The 11,305-nt window shown below is 33.8% G+C and overlaps 1 pseudogene; it reads left to right on the forward strand.

Moving 5' to 3' along the window:
* Positions 1-557: 557 nt before the first annotated feature.
* On the forward strand, positions 558-10,920 carry LOC149546721 (putative aldo-keto reductase 3; annotated as a pseudogene).
* Positions 10,921-11,305: the final 385 nt, after the last annotated feature.

Genomic DNA, 11,305 nt, shown 5'->3' on the forward strand with positions numbered 1-11,305 from the left:
TATTTATCTTCATCAAGCAATAGGCATACACATGGTAGTTTCTAAACTGTAAATTGTGTTGTCTTCAATCAGAGGTTGATGTGGATTTTGTTTATGGATGCATAAAAATCATTACAACTACCAACAAGAGGAAAGGAGGAGCTCAAGTAGTTCATATATAGGCTTTCATCAGCATCAAACACTTTATGTTGTATGGGTAAACCATTCAAAGGGACAGTCAGCATGACATCTTCAAACTAGTCATCATGTAAATTGTAAAGCATTAACCATCACAAGATTATCCATGATCAAATGGTGAAGGATCCTTAGCGTGACATCTAGTATTGAGCAATCATTCCTAGATGAAGGAAAGTACTCATATTAGAGAATCACAACTATGGATAAATTGTCATTTAGAACTATTTTCACTAGTAGCTAAGATATCAATTTGCATCATACATGGAAGAAGTTGAAGAGCAGTCAATACACATCAACATCATGAGAAGAAGTGATTTGGTTAATGAACCAATTACTAAATCAATATGGAGTGATACATAATAGAAAATGAGGAATCCATAATGGGTATTCCGGTTCCCAAGTGCTGATAAGTATGATAGCTACTATGAAGACCAAAAACCAAGTGATAATTGATCAATGATCATATGTATATCCAATGATGGTCCATGATTACTATGTAACAGGATGATACAAAAATCAGGAGAAGTTGTATCAATAAATATAAATAATCAAGAGGACATCAATCAACATATGACTGAGCAATAATAAGCATGCAACACTCATAATCGATACCAATATGGAGGAACAATAATTATGTTATGATAATTATTAAGTAAAAAAATGACAAACTTTGAGATCTATTGAACCAATGAACCATATTATTATAATAGCTCATAGGAATTTCTAAGGAAATGCTCACTCTTCTCTTTTCTCCATGATTGATTCCTCTCAGGTGCCAGATTCCTATGGGAGTGTTGGCACATTCCTAAAGACCCATATAATATCAACCAATCAGCAAGCCCTTTGTAATGAAACACGTGGGCCTTATATGACCAAATCAAGCTTAAACTAGATATAATGATGCCTATAATCAGGCCTACAATGAAACATGAAGCTCAAAACTCAAGATTGGAGCCTAAAAATTATTTAAACAGCCTCTTGGTCTAATGAATAGACTCGATCTAATTAGACAAGTCCATAATTCAATGTAGAATGGGCTTGATTAGGCCCCAATAGCTGACATACAGGCCTAATTAGGCCTAGATCCAAGTGGCTAGGGCTTTAGCATATAGGGTGTGAATTTGGGAACATATACCAGGCTAAGTTTGAGACAGATCTAACCTCAAAAGGGTAACATGTGGGCCTCGGCCCAGAACATGAAACATATAGGCCTTAGCCACATGAAATAAGACCCAAATCAGGGCAGAAAACTCGTAAACAAGGACCTAAACCAGATCCAATCCAAACATGTTGCCTCAAATCTACAAGGCGGATCCTAATCGGCAAGGTGATGGAAAACTAAAAGTTTACCAAAACAAAGAACATTTTTAAATAGAAGAGAGACAAGGGATGGAAAACTAAAAGTTTACCAAATTATGGTTCACTAACGTTTATAGCCATTGTCTTTCACCATTACTATGTCTCTGTTGTATAGAGTTGTGAGAAAAACCAGTTGAGTCATTGTCTTTACCTTCAAAATTCCCCTCACCCATGGACTTACTTGGAGTAATGTGCACGTTTGTTAGGCTGGAAATCCTACTTCCAATGCAAGAGGACTTCTCTGAAGGTAAGTTCAACATTTTGGACATGGGCATTAGAGCTGAGATACTATGTTCCCAGCTTGACTTTTGACTGTATGAAATGATTCCTGAGACAATTTGCCTCAGAATTAGAGAGAAAATTGGGACTTGAACTAGAGTTGATAGTCTTGTTTCTGGCACGGGCATCCTTGAACCTGAGGAGGAGCATCTTGGTAGTCTCTTTGCCCCTCAAAAGGTAGGCTGCTTCATCCTTTGCAGTGTCAAAGGTGCCCAACAAACTAATCTTTTGAATGTTGTCTTCTATCTCTGCAACCCATCTCCTTAATGGCCTTTGTCTAATAGTAAGACCATTAGTTCTGATAGAAGAACCATTTCCTGTAAGCAATATGTGTTGACACCAATAATATCATATCTGATTCTCATCACGCTGAATATATATGGTTTAATCTTCAAAACATTTGCGGAGTTCAAGGATTGCTTCTTCTGTCAATTTAATGTTTCCTTGTTTAGCTTCTTCTTAATCAGAATACCAACAATCTGTTGAATTTAGTTTCTCAGTGAGATATTAGATGATACACATTTTATTATCCTTGTCTTTTTGGCCCACTACCAAGAAATCTCTCTTCCAATTGTGGTAAAACTTTGTACATCCCAGGTAGGCTTGACAAAGCAAGGTTTCATAGACCAAAAAGCATGTAGAAGCCCAAAAAAAATTCCATAAAGGAAAAAGCATTCCAGCCTAGCATGTATAGAAGATATAAAATATTAATTGTGAGCTGTATTATTTCTTGAATTTCTAGAGGCCTGTATGATTTACTCTATGTTCTTCAGATTCGTATATTTGCACTTGTTTTTCTCATCAAACTCATTCTTTGAATATCGTGAATAACCTTCTTTTCTTTGCACTTAGTTAGAGCAGCATCTTATTGTTGGATTAACCATCAACATTTTCTTTTGAAATTTGTGAGATGGCTTAACTCTTTAAGTTCGCTCACCAAGTTCACTCGCCATGTCGGCTTGTCGAGTCAACTCACCAAGTCACCCCTCCAAGTCGCTTGAAGCAAAGAAAAATTTGGTGTATTGTGCAAGTCTAAATAATGCTATCATTTTATATTTATAAAAACACTTACTTGGAAACATAACGAAGTGTTCTCCCCTTAGATTACTTCCCATTTAACAAACCAAGGAAAATGCAATAGATATATTTATCAACAAAGAAATAACATCAACGAGAGTAACCATGCCATCTCTTAGCATTCTCAGTATTGCCATTGGCACATAAAGAACTGGGCTACACTTCACAATGCCAAAACCTTGAGCAGAATTCACTGTGAGAAGAAGCAAGTTATGTTTCCTTGGCAGGTGTTAGCTAGCAATCATTTCATATAACATCTTATAAAAGAATTCCTAAAGCTAACCACATTTTGAAATGAGATAACAACTGATATATATCATTTAAAACTCAATTTATTCCTATTTGTGCATAACATTAGCAGGTTAGTGTTATGCCAAGAGAATGGAATTTATGTATCCTCTTGACTCTAACAAATACAAAGGGTCATTCTTGTCACTCTTTAGAGGTAAGCCATAAACTCTGAAGAGACACTAAGCCAAAATTATTGGGCACACAAAGGTCAAAAAACATGGCAAATGTATAGGACAAATAGAGTCAACTTTTATGAAAATGATAAATATCTCCCATCAACAATTGAGAAAGGTTCAAAGCACATGCCTCCTCATACAACTTTAATAGCATTTCTGGACGAGATGTTATCATAACAGACAAACACTTAGCTGCTGCCCTCTGAACCTTCCAGCTGATATCCTCATCATCGCTATATTCATTAGCACTCTCTCTACATCAACAGAATAGTATTCACATGTTGGTCATAAAATTCATAATTACATGAAAATAAAAGACACCATTGTGCAAAAATTAAATTTTCTCAAGCAAATAATTATCTTAAGCAATTTTAACATACTCATCCTCCTCTCCATTACTCTCTTCTATATCTTCTTCCATATTATCAGTGTAGTTTGGATCATAGCTTATGTAGTCCAGAGCAAGTTCCAAAATCGTATCACAATAAACAACCACATCTCGGGCACAACATAGGAAAAAACTCTCCAATGCCTGCAAATTGCATCTTTAAGGTGATTATTTACAGATTTTTGAATAATCAGGGTTTTCTATTTGAAGAATGAAATCTGAAGATGCATTTCACAAAACATACATATACTTTCAATATAGATGATATGAACTTTTAAAATGGAACCACTAATGTTAACAAATAGTGTGAGATGAAAATACATAATTTCTCTACAACCAAACTCTTTTAACACCTGCAAGCTATATTCTCTTAGCTCCTCATCAGTTTCAAATGCACTTTTACAATAGTTAATAAGTGGGGGAACAATTTCATTTAGATGCGGTCCAAACCTGTATCCAATAGCTCGACTGCATGGGGAAAGGACATATATTAGAATAAGACTATAGCTTATATAGCTAAAGGCCATTGATGATACATTGATAAACACGTGGAGTACAAGATTAAAAAATGGAAACAAAATATAGAATCGCATTTTTAAGTAACATAAAATTTCACAAATATTATATTATTTTTATATTTTCTATATCAGTTACAATATTCAATTATTTTTCAAAAGGCCTTCACTTTTTCAGCTTCTAAAACCATTTTTCCCATAAGAACCAACCATTAACTACCCAACACAGCAATATATTATTAGTAAGTAGGAGATATTTTCCACAGCAAGTCAAATTATGATATTGCTATGCGGATTCAACTTTGTAGATTTTAAGTTAAACTCATTGACCCATGTTTCATGAGTAATAGTTCACAAGGACTCATCTTTCATGAGAATGAATGGAACACTTAGCACTCATTGCAATTAGATGATGCTCATAGGTGGTGGATAAGCTAATATTATAATTTATTAACTATAAACTAACACTAGGGATCATAAACAAACAAAAGACTAGTAGATTGAAAATGTGTTCTTAGCAAAAATAGTTGTCTATTTATTTAATGTGACAAGAATGTATTCAGAGCCATGCATGAGAATCTCAAAAGAAGTTCAGCCTTCACTGTTTGATTGTCATGGCTACTGTGGTACAAGGGGTGAATTGATAAATGTGTCCCTACAATTGGGACTGACAATAGCAACAAATAAATAAGCAATATTTGAGAGAGATTTAAACAACATAGATCACCTGGAAGGCTCTTAAGGTTGGTGCTAGATGACAAAATCAGAGGTTTGAAAAACATAGTTGAATTACTAGTCACAATGGGAAATAGAGGCTTGTTGCCTACCGCTTGGAGAGCTAATGTGGATCCAGAACTATAACATTTCTCGTTCCTATACATGTGATTTGAGATATAACAATGCCTTAATATTGACTATGAAACTCAGTCTTTGCTTCTTTATAGTTAGTTTTGCAATTTATATTGCCAAAGCATTGATGAGAAATATCATTCAGTGTGAATCTGTAATTTGCTCAAGTAATCTGGTTCCAGATGTTTGGTGTAACAGGATCACAATGTACTAGTCATTTGAGTTCTTAGTTTTCAATATTGGAATCAAATTAAAAAATAAAATTATAGTGTCATTCAAACTTACCATATCTGAAGGGATATAGTGGCTAAAAGTGCATATTAGATTCGTGGCACTGAATATAATGGCTGGAAATTGCATATCAAACCTGTGTAGGATAATATCAGTCTTTCTGTTGCAGATCATACTTCATATCATTCCTTAAAGTGGTCATTTACTAGTCCCAAAGTGGTCTACAGAAGCCTACAATAGCTAGCTAACATCTGGATGTGATACATGTTGATTATATGGCATTAAAACCTATGGATTGAATTGTTACAGTTTCATTTGTGACTGATAATAGGTCTGTAATCTCTCTTTTCAGTCTTAGCAGTAAACAATAAAGTCATATTTTGCCATATCATTTAGCTATACATGTTTTCATTCATTGCATAGTCATTTCCTTTAATCATTTGTAATCTATTATCATAAACAAGCATCAAAGTGAACTCAACCAAAGTCAGATCAGAATTGCCGAACTTAGAAACATCACCATTCCTAGGAGTCCAAAACATACATCAAACCAAAAAAAATGGAAAAATTGGATCGGGTTTGGGTGGGGATCTTTCAAAATTACTTATTGATGCTTAATCTATCTTGTGGTCTTGAGGATTTGCAAAACTTCATGGAAATCAAACTACCATGTTTGAATTAGAAAAGAATCGGTGTATAAAATAATAGCAATAAAGAATATAATAGAAAGTAACTGGTATGCAAGTATTCTTCTATTAATCTCCACATAAATTTGTTAAGAAGATGCAGTAGTAATGGTCGTCCCTCGTCAAGTATGCCAATCGCGAGATGGATGGACTAAGGGTTCTACTCAGAGGCTCATTCCATGCCCTTAGCCTTGGTTGAGGAAGAATATCTTTGATCCTCTTAACAAGGAACATAAGATTAATAATTATTTATCTGATTTCCATCAAACATCATATTTGGGATCAATTTGAAAATGTTTGATAGAAAGATGCACTAGTACTGGTTCTGTCATTAAATACAACAACTACAAGATGATAGATGTCCTGCCATTCTCATGGCCCAATGGGCCATATGACTTGGAAACTCATTATGTGCCCTTGAGTTTAATTGAGGAGGATAGTCTCAACTCTCCCAGCATCCTATCAAGCTTTTCCACCGAATTCCTAATATGGTCAGCTATTAGAAGTATGCAGTGAAATGGATACAAGTGAATTTAGGGTGTTCTATTTTCAATATCATTTGTATAATGATCATAAATCCTTGATACAATTTTCTCTAAATTGAATTGCAATTACGTATTTTATATATAGAATACTATTTATAAATAACTTGTGTTGTGGGACTTGTTATTTTTGGGCAAAATCCAATATATCCCATAAAGAGATCATTATGCTGCTTGTGCAGGAGCCCCATCATTCTGAAGAATCATACCATTTTTGGTAGGCACCTAAAAGGAAATTTCCACAAGGAGTTGATGCCTTCCATTGGTTAAGATAAAAACTTAAAATAGATCTTTGAGGAGTGACTGCAGAAGATACTTGAGCAACCGTAACACAATTATTTTTATTTTTTGGAAAGCCTTAAAGCATCTACAAATGTAGAAAACTGAGGCATGCAATCACATTTTAATATGAAATAACAAACAATTCATGCACTCTCTCAGGTTACCATACTCAAGGCCCTAGAGCCATTGGGCTCTAAAATGACAAATAAAACTTCAAACTAAGAACATGCAGCATGAAATTAATTACTAACTAATGTCATTATGCCAACATCACTGCTGCACTACATCCTGGAATAGTTTAACAATATACACTACTTCCAAATGGCATTTAAAGTATGCAAGCTAGAAAGCAAATCTAGGTAACAAAAATGAGGGTCAATCTCAAGGTCAATGTTTTACCCTGCCATTTGGCAGATTCAATCAAATATATTCAACCTGCCCTTGAAAAATATGAGATTTGTTGAACATCCTTAAGATTCATTTTATTTTTTTCCTTACTTGTAACTCGTGGTATGCAGAATAATATTGTGGATATCTTCCATTTGACCCCCCAAAAGCTTCCTGCCATGTATCTAGTAGGACCAAGATCTTTTCTCTAACATTTAAATCAGGCTACAAAATAAAATACAAATAAAACCCACATAAAGGATTGCTGAAAATATGCACTAAGAGCACAAACCGAAAATTGTTTAAGCTACAACCCAAAAAAACATGTGCAAGTTACACAAAAGCTTTTTTTACAGACCTTTTTCTTTACTATCTTGACCATTTCATGTAGCACATCTCTCTCGGCAACTTGCAAGTGAATAGTATCACCACAATTTTTTGTAAGTGTCTCTAATAGCTGCAAAAATAACCAAGAAAATATTAAATCAAAGTTATCCATCAAAGTCAATCATAAATGAATTCTTACTATAGTAAATTTTTTGCACTCAGAATTCAACCAAATATCTCAGTAATGATAACTTAAAATAAATCAAAATGTATATAGAAATTTATAATATTATTCAATACTAACCGTCAGAGAAAGAATTTGGATCTTAGGATTCTTATTGGCAATGTGTTTCTTAATTGCTTTGATTACTTCCTTTGCTTTTCTGTTCCAACACAATCATATTGACCAATATAGACCCTTCATTACTATCACCATATCCAAATGTCCATTTATAAGAAAGAACTTAGAAGACATAGCTGTTGACCTGCTTTATAAAAACCATACCAACATCTCTTATGCGAACTCTATTCATATAACAAAGATGGGATTACATTCTCCGAACATGGACTACCATTAATGCATAATATAGAGCAACTACCAATCAAATAATGTCAAATTGGATTTACAAAAGAGGATAACAATGTATCAATATTTGCAAAGCATAATCAAGAAATCTGAACCTAAGGTGGATTAAAGCAATTTAGCATGATTCTATGCCTTTTAACTCAGAGATGAAGGTATTTCCAAATATTTTGTATGACTTCTCATGTTAGACAAAAGATTATATAGACACATCTTATAAATATAGCCAAGATAGAATATATGACAAAAGGAGTAAGATTTCTTTGTGCCATTCAAGGTTCTTGGATAGGGAGCATGAATAAAATGAAATTCTTTGATTTCCTTAAAAATTCTTGAAATCCATGTTTGATTGTGACTACCATACATGTTGATCTGAGCATGCCTAGCTCCCAGTTACTGCTATGATATAGTTTAAGATTACTACTGTAACTGATAAGTGGTGATATAGATGAGCAAATTTGGATAACAGTTTCTATATGTTAGGTGTTGAGAAGCTTCACTTTACAATTTAAAAAATGGTTCTACCATACATGCTATTTTATTTTGTGTCATCTTGGAAAACATTGGATCATTCATGTAAACAAACCTAACAAGCTCTCTTGTGTGTTTATACTTAAGTTCTAACGTTTCTTTTCCAGCCTACACTAGAAGACTGTTCTGAAAAGTAATTCAACATTATAACATAATTATGAGCTGCAAAAGCATCAAATGTATCAAATCCTTACATAGCTGAAAACTATATAAACCATCACTGAAAAGTGATCAATATTACTCAAAAGATGCATTTGTTAAAACCATTGATTGATCAAAAGATGCACATCTTGTTTCCAACTCGTACTGTTTCCATTTCTTAATCTATTAATTCTCTGAGCTTGATTGTTCTAACACCATGCATAATGCTTTTATTGTTCCTTCCTAAATAGGCTCTGAAAGGTATCAGAGAGAAGGTGCATATTATAACTAAGTTTGGATTGACTTGGAGTAATGGAGAATTTGGTGTGAAGGGAGATCCTGCATATGTCAAGGCTGCCTGTGAAGCAAGCCTCAAGAGGCTTGATATAGACTACATTGATCTTTATTACTAGCATAGGGTGGATATTACTGTACCCATAGAAGCTACTATAAGTCTTCGGATTCCAAACCCTTAACCTTGAACCAAAATACTATTTTGTCATGGTGCTGTAAGTTTTAAGATTCAAAATCTGTACTACTGTGACAGGTTTTTAATTTTAATCTTATTTATAAAATTTTGGGCAATGGTTTTTCTCCAAAAACTTCATAGTTGAATCTTGAATTTGATTTGATGTGAGAAATATATTTTACATATCAATTCTTGAGATTGATAAGTATGAAATATTTTCTACAGCAAGTCAAATTGTGATTTTACTACAAGGATTCAACTGTGTGGTTTTCTAGTGAAACACATTGACACAAGTTATTTTAATAGTGGTTCACAAGAACTCATTTTTCATAAGAATGAATGGAACACATAGTACTCATTAGATGATGCTCATAAGGTGAAGCATTAAGCCTTTCCAGAAAGTCACTAAGTGCAATACTACTCCAACTTATTGTCATGAGAGATGAGTTCTTATGAAGCTAATGTAACATGAGTCAATGAATTTGTCTCAGAAACAAAAAAATCAAAATTTCAAACCTCTAATTTCACTAGAAAATATGTGTCTAATAATCAAGGTTGTATGGATTTGGAGGGCAAGATTGTATCCCTCTGGCTCTTTACCGACGCCTAGCAAAACATAAGAAATCTGATAACAAGCAAATCAATTTTCCTTTTATACAGATGGGTGAACTGAAGAAGTTGGTAGAAGAGGGAAATATAAAATATGTGGGTCTGTTTGAAGCCTCTACTTCAACAATCCATAGGGCCCATGTAGGGCATCCAATCACTGTTGTACAGCTTGAATGGTCTCTCTAGAGTAGGGATTCTGAGGCCCAAATTATTCCCACCTCTAGGTAAACGTTGTGACGATATAATAACTCAACAGTCAGTGATTCAATGTTTACTTTATAGATTGCAGAGAACTGAGAATAAATATTTGTGAATTGGGTTCACAGTATATACCAAAAGTTGAAGTTTTTAATAAGATTTTTTTTGAACTTTATTCCATTTGAACTTAGATAAGGAATACAAGCTTACTTATATTTATTTTATTTCATTTTATTCCATTCATAGGGAGTTGGGGATTGGGATTGTTCCATACAGTCCTTTAGGCATGGGTTTCTTCAGCACAGGAGGAAAACTTCTTCAAAGTGTGACAGATAATGACTTCGTAAGGTAAAGGATAGGATTTTTTTTTTCCATTTAATAATTGTACCATTTTAAAGATGATCTGATGTTGAGTTCAAACATTGAGACTAAACAACAAAGTAAAATCTAAACAAAAATCTACATGAAAAGACTGACAATAAAGGTAAAAATTAATTTGATTTGATTTTGTCATTGTTGATTGTTTCATATCATAATAATTGATCTGTTAAATAGGGGAATCCGAGGTTTTAAGGTGAGAATCTTGAGTGGAACCAAGATCTATTACTAAAGCTAAGTAAGATCAGTTTAAGAAAAGGGTGTAGCCCAAGCCAGGTTGCTCTTGCATGGGTTCAAGACCAGGGAAATGATGTTGTGCCCATTCCTGGAACCACCAAGATGAAGAACCTAGATGATAATGTCTTCTCTCTCGGTAAAATTGACAGCAAATGACATGAATGAAATCAAAGCCATCTTTCCTGTAGATGCTGCAGCTGGAGATTGACACAGAGCTGTTGATTTGTAATTGACCTGAATAAATTCAGAAACTCCCCCATACAACACTCTCCATTGAATTAAAGCACGTAAATTTTTGTGTTCCAGAGCAGAACATTTGCAATTGAGCTAGATGAATAAAGGGCTCTGAAGAGTTGGCAGCGTTAAAAAAAAAAGAATCTAAATAAATGGATTTTTTAGCCTTGTACTATATCAGTTATAAATTCTTATTATTGAAAATGTAGTATTTTTAAAGTCTATTAATAGAGTATTTTTAGAGCCTATTAATAGAGAGCTTTTGGTAAATGACTCTATAAAGAGTTTTATAAACCTGGTGGAAATATATTTCGTTAATAGTAATGATACTGGCATTTTATCATTTATGCATGACAATA

This window comes from Cupressus sempervirens, chromosome 7, assembly GCF_028749045.1.
Source record: "Cupressus sempervirens isolate cs-2001-9-10 chromosome 7, ASM2874904v1, whole genome shotgun sequence".
In the NCBI taxonomy this organism is placed as follows: Eukaryota; Viridiplantae; Streptophyta; class Pinopsida; order Cupressales; family Cupressaceae; genus Cupressus; species Cupressus sempervirens.